The following is an 8078-nucleotide window of genomic DNA, read 5'->3' as shown; positions in this document are numbered from 1 at the left end:
TTGAAGGTACAGGCTTCAGATTTGGACCACATGCATAGTTCTGTGTTCCGAAATAAAATTTGACCTTGATTTTGACCTAGTGACCTACTTTCACATTTCTCAAGCTACAGCCTTCAAATTTGGACCACTTGCTTAGTTTTATGTACCGATATGAACTTTGACCTTAAGATTGACCTAGTGACCTACTTTCACATTTCTGTAGCTACAGCTTCAAATTTAGACCACATGCATAGGATTGTGTACCGAAACAAACTTTGACATTGACCTAGTGACCTACTTTCACATTTTTCAAGCTACAGCCTTCAAATTTGGACCACTTGCATAGTTTTTTGTACCAAATAACTGTGACCTTAAGATTGACCTAGTGACCTATTTCAAATTTCTCAAACTACAGCCTTCAAACTTGATGCGCATGCATAGTTTTGTGTACAAAGAACTTTGTCCTTGAAATTGATCTAGTGACCTACTTTCACATTTCTCAAGCTACAGCTTTTGAATTTGGACCACATGCACAGTGTTGTGTAAGGAAATGAAATTTGACCTTGAGCTAGTCAGTAAGTCTTGAAATTTGGAACACTCAAAAATGGCACATTGGTGGGCGCCAAGATCACTCTGTGATCTCTTGTTAGGTTAATAGGTTAAAGGTCAAAGTCAGATTGGACCAGAACAGTAGAACTTTTGTTTACAGTGAGTTTATAATTTCTGTTCCTTGTGCAATTACTGAATGCATCAAGGGGGGCATTTCGTGTTCGACGAGCTCTTGTTTATAATAGCAAATACAAATGTAATCTAGTTGAATGACAAATGTTACGTAAATATGCATTTGAAACATACCCCAGTCCTGTCTAAGTGTCTAGGACTTCTTATTTCTCATTTATCACTAAGTCATTAAAATTTAGCTTGTAACTGACAACCACGTGTAGCTGAGGGTAACACACTAATGGAGATGTTGGAAAAGTTCCACTTGATATAAATTAGAAGTCTCAAGAAACATATTTGCATACAGGTTTGTAGCTCGTTTGTATTTTACCTGCTTTAAGAGAGAAATAGTGAGAGCAATTCTACTCACTTGGGCATGGGTGTCCCACCTTAGTTTAAAGTTAAATTTGGTTACATGCAAGGACATATTTGAGCCGTGACATGAGAAAACCAACATAGTGGGTTTGCGACTAGCATGGATCCAGACTAGCCTGCGCATTCGCACAGTCTGGTCAGGATCCATGCTGTTCGCTTTCAATGCCTATTATAATTATAGAAACCTTTAGTGAACAGCATGGATCCTGCCCAGACTGTGTGTATGTGCAGGCTTGATTGGATCCATGCTGGTCGCAAACCCACTACGTTTGTTTTCTCACGGCACGGCTCATTTTAGTTACAGAGGAAGCCATCCAGCTGGCTTACGGAAGGTCAGTGGTTCTACCCAGGTGCCCGCTCGTGATGAAATAATGCATGGAGGGGCACCTAGGGTCTTCCTCCACCATCAAAGCTGGAAAGTCGCCATATGACCTAAAATTGTGTCGGTGCGACGTTAAACCCAACAAAACAAAACAAACATTTTAGTTACTAAAGTTATGAAATGGTCATGTCATGTATACCATCAAAGATTTTACTTTTATCCTTTAACACTTGTTTATTATAACAGCCTCTATCTGTAAGCCAGAGTACATAACTCTGTGGAGTATTTTGGCTGAATTATGGCCCTTTTTGGACTTGGAAATTAGTTCAGATTTTGTACATGTCCATGTTGTGTAAAATCTATTTAATGTGTGGCTTTGAAACTTTGAACACTTGTTTATTTTTTAGTCTCTACCTGTAGGCAAGAGTACATACCTCTGTTAAGGATTTTAGCTGAATCATGGTCCTTTTTGGACTTGGAAATTAGTTCAGTTTTTGTTCAAGTACATGTTTTGTCAAAACTATTTGACATGTGGCTTTGAAACATTGAACATTTGTTTGTTATCATGATTTCTATCTCTTGGCAAGAGTACATAACTCTGTCAATTATTTTATCTGAATTATGGCCCTTTTAAGACTTTGAAATCAGTCCATATTTTGCCTAACCTGTTTGTGACATACGGCTTTAAAACTTTGACCACTTGTTTACCATCATAGTCTACATACATAGGCAAGACTATGTAACTATGACAAGGACTTTAGCTTAGCTATAGCCATTTTTAGCTCGACTTTTCGAAGAAAAAGTAGAGCTATTGCACTCGCCCCCGCGTCAGTGTCGCCGTTGGTTAAAGTTTTTGATAAAGTCAAATATCTCTGTTACTATCGAAGCTATTGACTTGAAACTTAAAATAGTTATTTACTATCAAATCTACACCAGGAGAAATAATCCCCATAAGTCTATTATGAATTTTGACAGAATTATGCCCCTTTTTTAAATTTTAAAAATTTTGGGTTTAAAAGGGTTTTTGAAAAAGGTAAAATTTTCTCTGTTACTTTTAAAAATATTGAATTAAAAATTTAAATATACTTATTTAAATCAAAGTTACACCGGGGGAGTAACAACCCCAAACTTTTTTTGGGAATTTTGACAGAATTATGCCCCTTTTTAACTTGGAATTTTTTTTTTTTTTTTTAATTGATAAAGTAAAATTTAATCTCTGTTACTTTTTTGAAAATAAAAATTTGTTGTTTAAAATCAAAGTTTTCACGGGGAGACCCCAATTCCCTTTAACTTGATTTGAATTTTGACAAAATTATGCCCCTTTTTAACTTAGTTTTTTTTGCTTTTTGATAAAGTCAAAATCTCTGTTATATAAAAAGCTTCTGACTTGAAAATTAAAAATTTTTTTTAAACCATTACGTCCACAAAGGAAAACAATCCCCTTAACTTGGTTTAAATTTTGACAGAATTTTGCCCGTTTAAATTTTAAAATTTTTTTTTTAATTTCAAATATTTCGGGTTACTTTTAAAAGCTTTTGATTTGAAACTCTAATTGGGTTATTTATTTATCAAAGTCTACACCAGGGGGACAAAATTTCCCAAAACTTGATTAAAATTTTGACAGAGGTTTGTCCCTTTTTAAAATTGGGAATTTTTTTACCCGGCAAAGCTCTAATTCTGATTTAAGCACTGGAAAAGGGCTAGCACGCTGCTTACCCGGGGCTTTGTTTGACATTGGGAAATTTGTTAAATTTTTTGCATTTCCCCTTCCCTTTTTTGTCTTAACTTTTTTATATTTTGGGTTTTTAACATTTGAGCACTTGCTTACCATTTATGGTCACACATTGAAACCAAATCCACAAAATTTCAGGTACAAATTTTTTTTCTTTTTCTATTTTTTTTCTTTTGTCTGAAAACCCCTGGTAAAATTTTGACTCATACTTCCCCTTTTAAATTTTTCGAGGAAATTTAAAAAACATGCTTTCAACAGACAGGGGGCTCTTGTTTTCAAAAAAATGCCCCTTTTTCGACTTTCCTTTTTGGTTAGGTTTCTTTATGTAAGCTTAAAAAATGTAATTTTATCATTTAAAAAAGTTTTTTGAAAACCTTGATAAAGTTGTATGAGAAGGGAAAAAACCAAAATCCATGTCGTACATAATGGAAAATTGGCAGAGTTTGTCTCCCCTTTTAGCTGAATAATTTAATTTTTGGGGGTTGGGTCTTTTGGGGTGATAGATTTTCAGGTTTTTTTTATATTTGTACCCCCCCACAAAAATTTTTAAGTGGGGGTTTTATGGTTTTAGGTTGTCTGTCCCTAGGGCCCCAATTTGTGCGCACCATCTCTCCAATCCCCTTGACGAATTTAATTTAAAAATTTAAACAAAATGATCAGTACCAACAGTAGTTGTGCATGGGGCATGTTAGGTTTTTTAGAAAAATAATTTTCAGAGTTATGGGAATTTGTTTTTTTTGTTACTATACTATATACATAGACACAATCTTGTGCGACCATCTCTCCTCATCCCCTTGCCCACAATTTAATGAAACTTCACACAATGATATACCAACAGTAGTTGTGAAATGGGGCATGTTAGGTTCTTTCAGAAAAAAAATTTGCAGAGTTATGTGACTTGTTTTTTTTGTTACTATACATATACATAGACACAATCTTGTGCGCACCATCTCTCCTCATCCCCTTGACACAATTTAATGAAACTTCACACAAGGATCATAACAACAGTAGTTTGTGCATGGGCATGTTAGGTTCTTTCAGCACAAAAATTGCAGAGTTATGGGACTTTGTTTCTTGTTAACATACTATGTACATACAGTCTGCATATGCAGTCTTGTGCGGCCTAATCTACCAACCCTTGCACACAATTTAAAAAAACTTCACACAAGTAAATCAGTAACAACCCTAGTTGTGCATGGTGCATGTTACATTCTTTTAGATAAATATTCTGCATATTTTAGGGGACTTTGTTTTTTTGTTACTATACTGTATACATACAGTCTATATACATACATTCCACATAATTATGCAATCTTGTGTGTGTCAAATTGCAATGTACTGTGTCAGTGCATGCGGGGGGTACATTCATCACCTTTAGTGATAGCTCTAGTTTACTATAGCCATACAGTAGAGGTGAAAAGTCATTGCACAAAATGCTAATTTGTACCAACCAGCCTTTGATTCCACACAGAAAATTGATTGAGCAATTAGAAGGCCGGCCTCTACAGAGAAAGCAGTGGTCAGTCAATGCAGTTTTTGATAATGTAAGTTGCTTGTTATTTAGAAATGTGCTAGTTCATTTCACAAATGTAATACTGGTTTTCCCTGCTTTTATTGTCAGTACAGTATAAAAACAAAACTTGAGTTAAGAGACTGGAGGAGTCTCAGAATGAATCCTTACCATTGGTTAGTTAAATTGGCACACAGAAACCAATTAGAAGGTAGAATAAACTGAAAAACAGGCTAGTTGTCAATCTCTTGGACCTTTAAATTCCACCATAACTCGATATTATCACATTTGATTACAGTTTATACCTGATTTACATGTATATATAGCACAGTATACATGTAGGCATGTTTTTCTTATGTTCTAATACAGTTTTGGTTTTATCACCAGATTCTGTTGTATGTATAGTCTTTAATACTGATGGTACTGGTCCACACACCGCTGTCAACAAGGATGAAATATTCATGACACCAGTGTAACTGGTGCTTAGTGCTTTTGATAGCGATAATGGTTGTCTGCATGATGCAAGATATTTGTCAAGGTAATAAACATAACATTGTGCATCTGTGTCAATATTAATTAATTTCACTATATAATAACAATACATATATACCTGATGTGCAATTACTGCCAGACATCTGCATGATACATGGTGATATTCAAAATGATCAGACTACATTGTTTAAGAGATAATGTAAAGACCTGTTTCTTCCCATCTTCCCATATTTGAACATGTATTAAAACATGGTTACATGTTGACATCACAACAACCATTTATATTTAGCGCCATATATGTTCAATATGGTAGTGCTTCTCTATTTCATTTACTTGTATACATAAAAGACATACTGGAACAGAAATACCAGGTTTTAATATATCTCAACAATATGAACTTGTTGCAGGTTGCATGTGTATATCGCACGAGCTATGCCCTTGTGAAACTATTCCCAGGCATAATAACCTGATGGTTTTGTTTGGCTATAGTAAAACATGGCTCTGCCATATAACATTTCTTAAGAATAAATGATAGCAGTCATCTGTATTTAATTATATACATGATTTAAAAGATTTATGAAAGATAAGATTTATCTAGTATATTATACTGTGATATCATTTAATTTCGCGGGCATGAAATTTCGTGGTTTTGGTCAAAACGACAATTTCATGGGGATGTGAATTCGTGGATTTCAACTTTTAACTTAAAATGAATGGGAATTTTACTTGTTCATTGGTAAATTTAGTGGATTGACTTGGCCACGAAAAGAATAAAACATATTTTGAGTTACTTTGGTAATACAGGAGTGTTCCTGTAAAATATTTTAACTTAAATGTCTTATTTATTCTATCTTTACTCTATTTTTGTTGTGCCAAAAGACTTCTTGTAAAAATCATGAATAATTTCAGTGCAACACAGTTAGCTGTATTTTAAATTGCTATTTTAGTGAAGATTTCTGTTTTTTTTTTTTTTTCCAGCCCTGCATTGTTGCTAGTATATGTTCCAGAAATCAGTTATACAGGGCAAACCTTCTTACACCATGAGACTTTGGAAAACAGGAGCAGAAATATATACATCTATCCTGTCTACATGAATACTGGTATGTTTCCTTAAAGTGGCATTATGCGCATCTAATACTGCATATAGTGTGTTTTGGGCGAGTGTTCTATTAGAAAAGCAATTTTCGGTTGCTGTACATTTAGATGTGTTGAATTAACGATAATGCTGCATTAGTATTTGAAGTTGATGCTTCAAAAATAAAGAAATCGGATGGATAAAATAATAGATTTTTTTTCAATCTTCTGCCCAATCTCCCTTACCTGAAAATGAAAATTTCTTAAGTAGAAGGGAAGCAACTCCTGCTTGCAGTTTGACGTTTTTTTAAAAAGACTGCCCCAGTCAAAATAAGAAAAGTCATATTTGGAAACTTATTATTTTGTACTGGTAACAGGAAGAGTTTGGTATGCTGGGTTAAAAGCTATAATTTCCTCCATCCTTTTTACACGCACATCTATTTAAGCTTGATTTTTACTTGAAAAATGCATATAATTCCACTTTAAATATTGTAACTAAAACTGTGTAAAAAGTCTTTAATATGTATTGGCAGTTCAAATTCTTGTTTTGTACTGAAACTCAAACAGATTGTGGTTAAACTGTTGCATTGTAATACAATGTTCAAAACTGATTAAAGAAAAGCCTGCCTCTGAGCAATATTTAACATATATTCTATGCTAGAGGAATAAATAGGGCTTCTTTAGTTACATATTTTAGTAAAAGTTATGGTGTGCCCATTACTGACTTTCACTTTAGACAAAACATGTTGCATCTGGCATCACTGGTTTTCTTTTCTCAGGTTTGGCAGTCTGATCTAGTAGTCTGTGAAATGTCCACCACCTGTTGATTACTGGCATCTTGCTTGAGCAGTGAGAGTGCATAATTCTTGCCTACCAGAAGATGACCTGAAGAAGTCTTGAGATAAACCATCAAGTGGCTGGGAGTCTGAGGTGGTCTGTCAAGAACTTGAGGACTACTAGTGTAACAACTCTGATAGAGCAGGAATTAACTTCTCTGAACCATCTCTACTCTTTTATAGGTAAGGATTGTTTTCGTCCACTTTCAGCCGAAACTATTTCAACTCGCATTCAGTTTTACAATGTATTTGGCATTTTCATTAAACCTCTATGAGAAATGTAGAAATATTTTCAGTCTCAGTTTAAATACTAATTTTTTTTATGCTGCTAAATTATTTACATTTGTGTGACATTAATTTTTAGCTTGTCTGATGTTTTAAAAAAATCTTCACTTGATCGTCGGTGCCAGCATTGGTACAAATTTAGTTTAGGTCCACTATTTCTTAAAACCCATGAGAGCTACAGCATTGAAACTTTGCACACTTGTTTGTCATCATTAACAGATTTAGTAGGCCAAGAGCAATAACTTTTATTTGCATTTTGTCAAAATTATGTGCCTTTTTGTACTTAAACCGTTTAAAGTTCCTTGGTTAATTTTTAGCTCACCTGTCACAGTCATAGTGACAAGGTGAGCTTTTGTGATCGCGCAGCGTCCGTCATCCGTGCGTCTGTCCGTGCGTGCGTGCATAAACTTTTGCTTGTGACCACTCTAGAGGTCACATTTTTCATGGGATCTTTATTAAAGTTGGTCAGAATGTTCATCTGGATGATATCTAGGTCAAGTTCGAAACTGGGTCATGTGCGGTCAAAAACTAGGTCAGTAGGTCTAAAAATCCTTGTGACCTCCCTAGAGGCCATATTTTTCAATTGATCTTCATGAAAATTGGTCAGAATGTTCACCTTGATGATATCTAGGTCAAGTTTAAAACTGGGTCATGTGTGGTCAAAAACTAGGTCAGTAGGTCTAAAAATAGAAAAACCTTGTGACCTCTCTAGAGGCCATACTTTTCAATGGATCTTCATGAAAATTAGTCAGT

At 34.6% G+C, this 8078-nt stretch overlaps 1 long non-coding RNA gene across 2 annotated transcripts; it reads left to right on the top strand.

The window, feature by feature from the left end:
• Positions 1-379: 379 nt before the first annotated feature.
• On the top strand, positions 380-7217 carry LOC123540834 (uncharacterized). 2 transcript variants are annotated; one of them, XR_008367869.1, is made up of 5 exons: positions 380-1006; positions 4529-4672; positions 5026-5176; positions 6109-6230; positions 6984-7217. It is a non-coding gene; the product is annotated as an uncharacterized LOC123540834 (long non-coding RNA). The 2 variants fall into 2 exon arrangements; XR_008367868.1 differs by lacking the exon at positions 380-1006 and having other exon boundaries at positions 4391-4672.
• The last annotated feature ends 861 nt before the right edge of the window (positions 7218-8078 follow it).

Source organism: Mercenaria mercenaria, chromosome 16 (genome assembly GCF_021730395.1).
Source record: "Mercenaria mercenaria strain notata chromosome 16, MADL_Memer_1, whole genome shotgun sequence".
Lineage (NCBI taxonomy): Eukaryota > Metazoa > Mollusca > Bivalvia > Venerida > Veneridae > Mercenaria > Mercenaria mercenaria.
The sequence above is the reverse complement of the archived record's forward strand: the minus strand, read 5'-3'. Positions and strand labels throughout refer to the sequence as shown.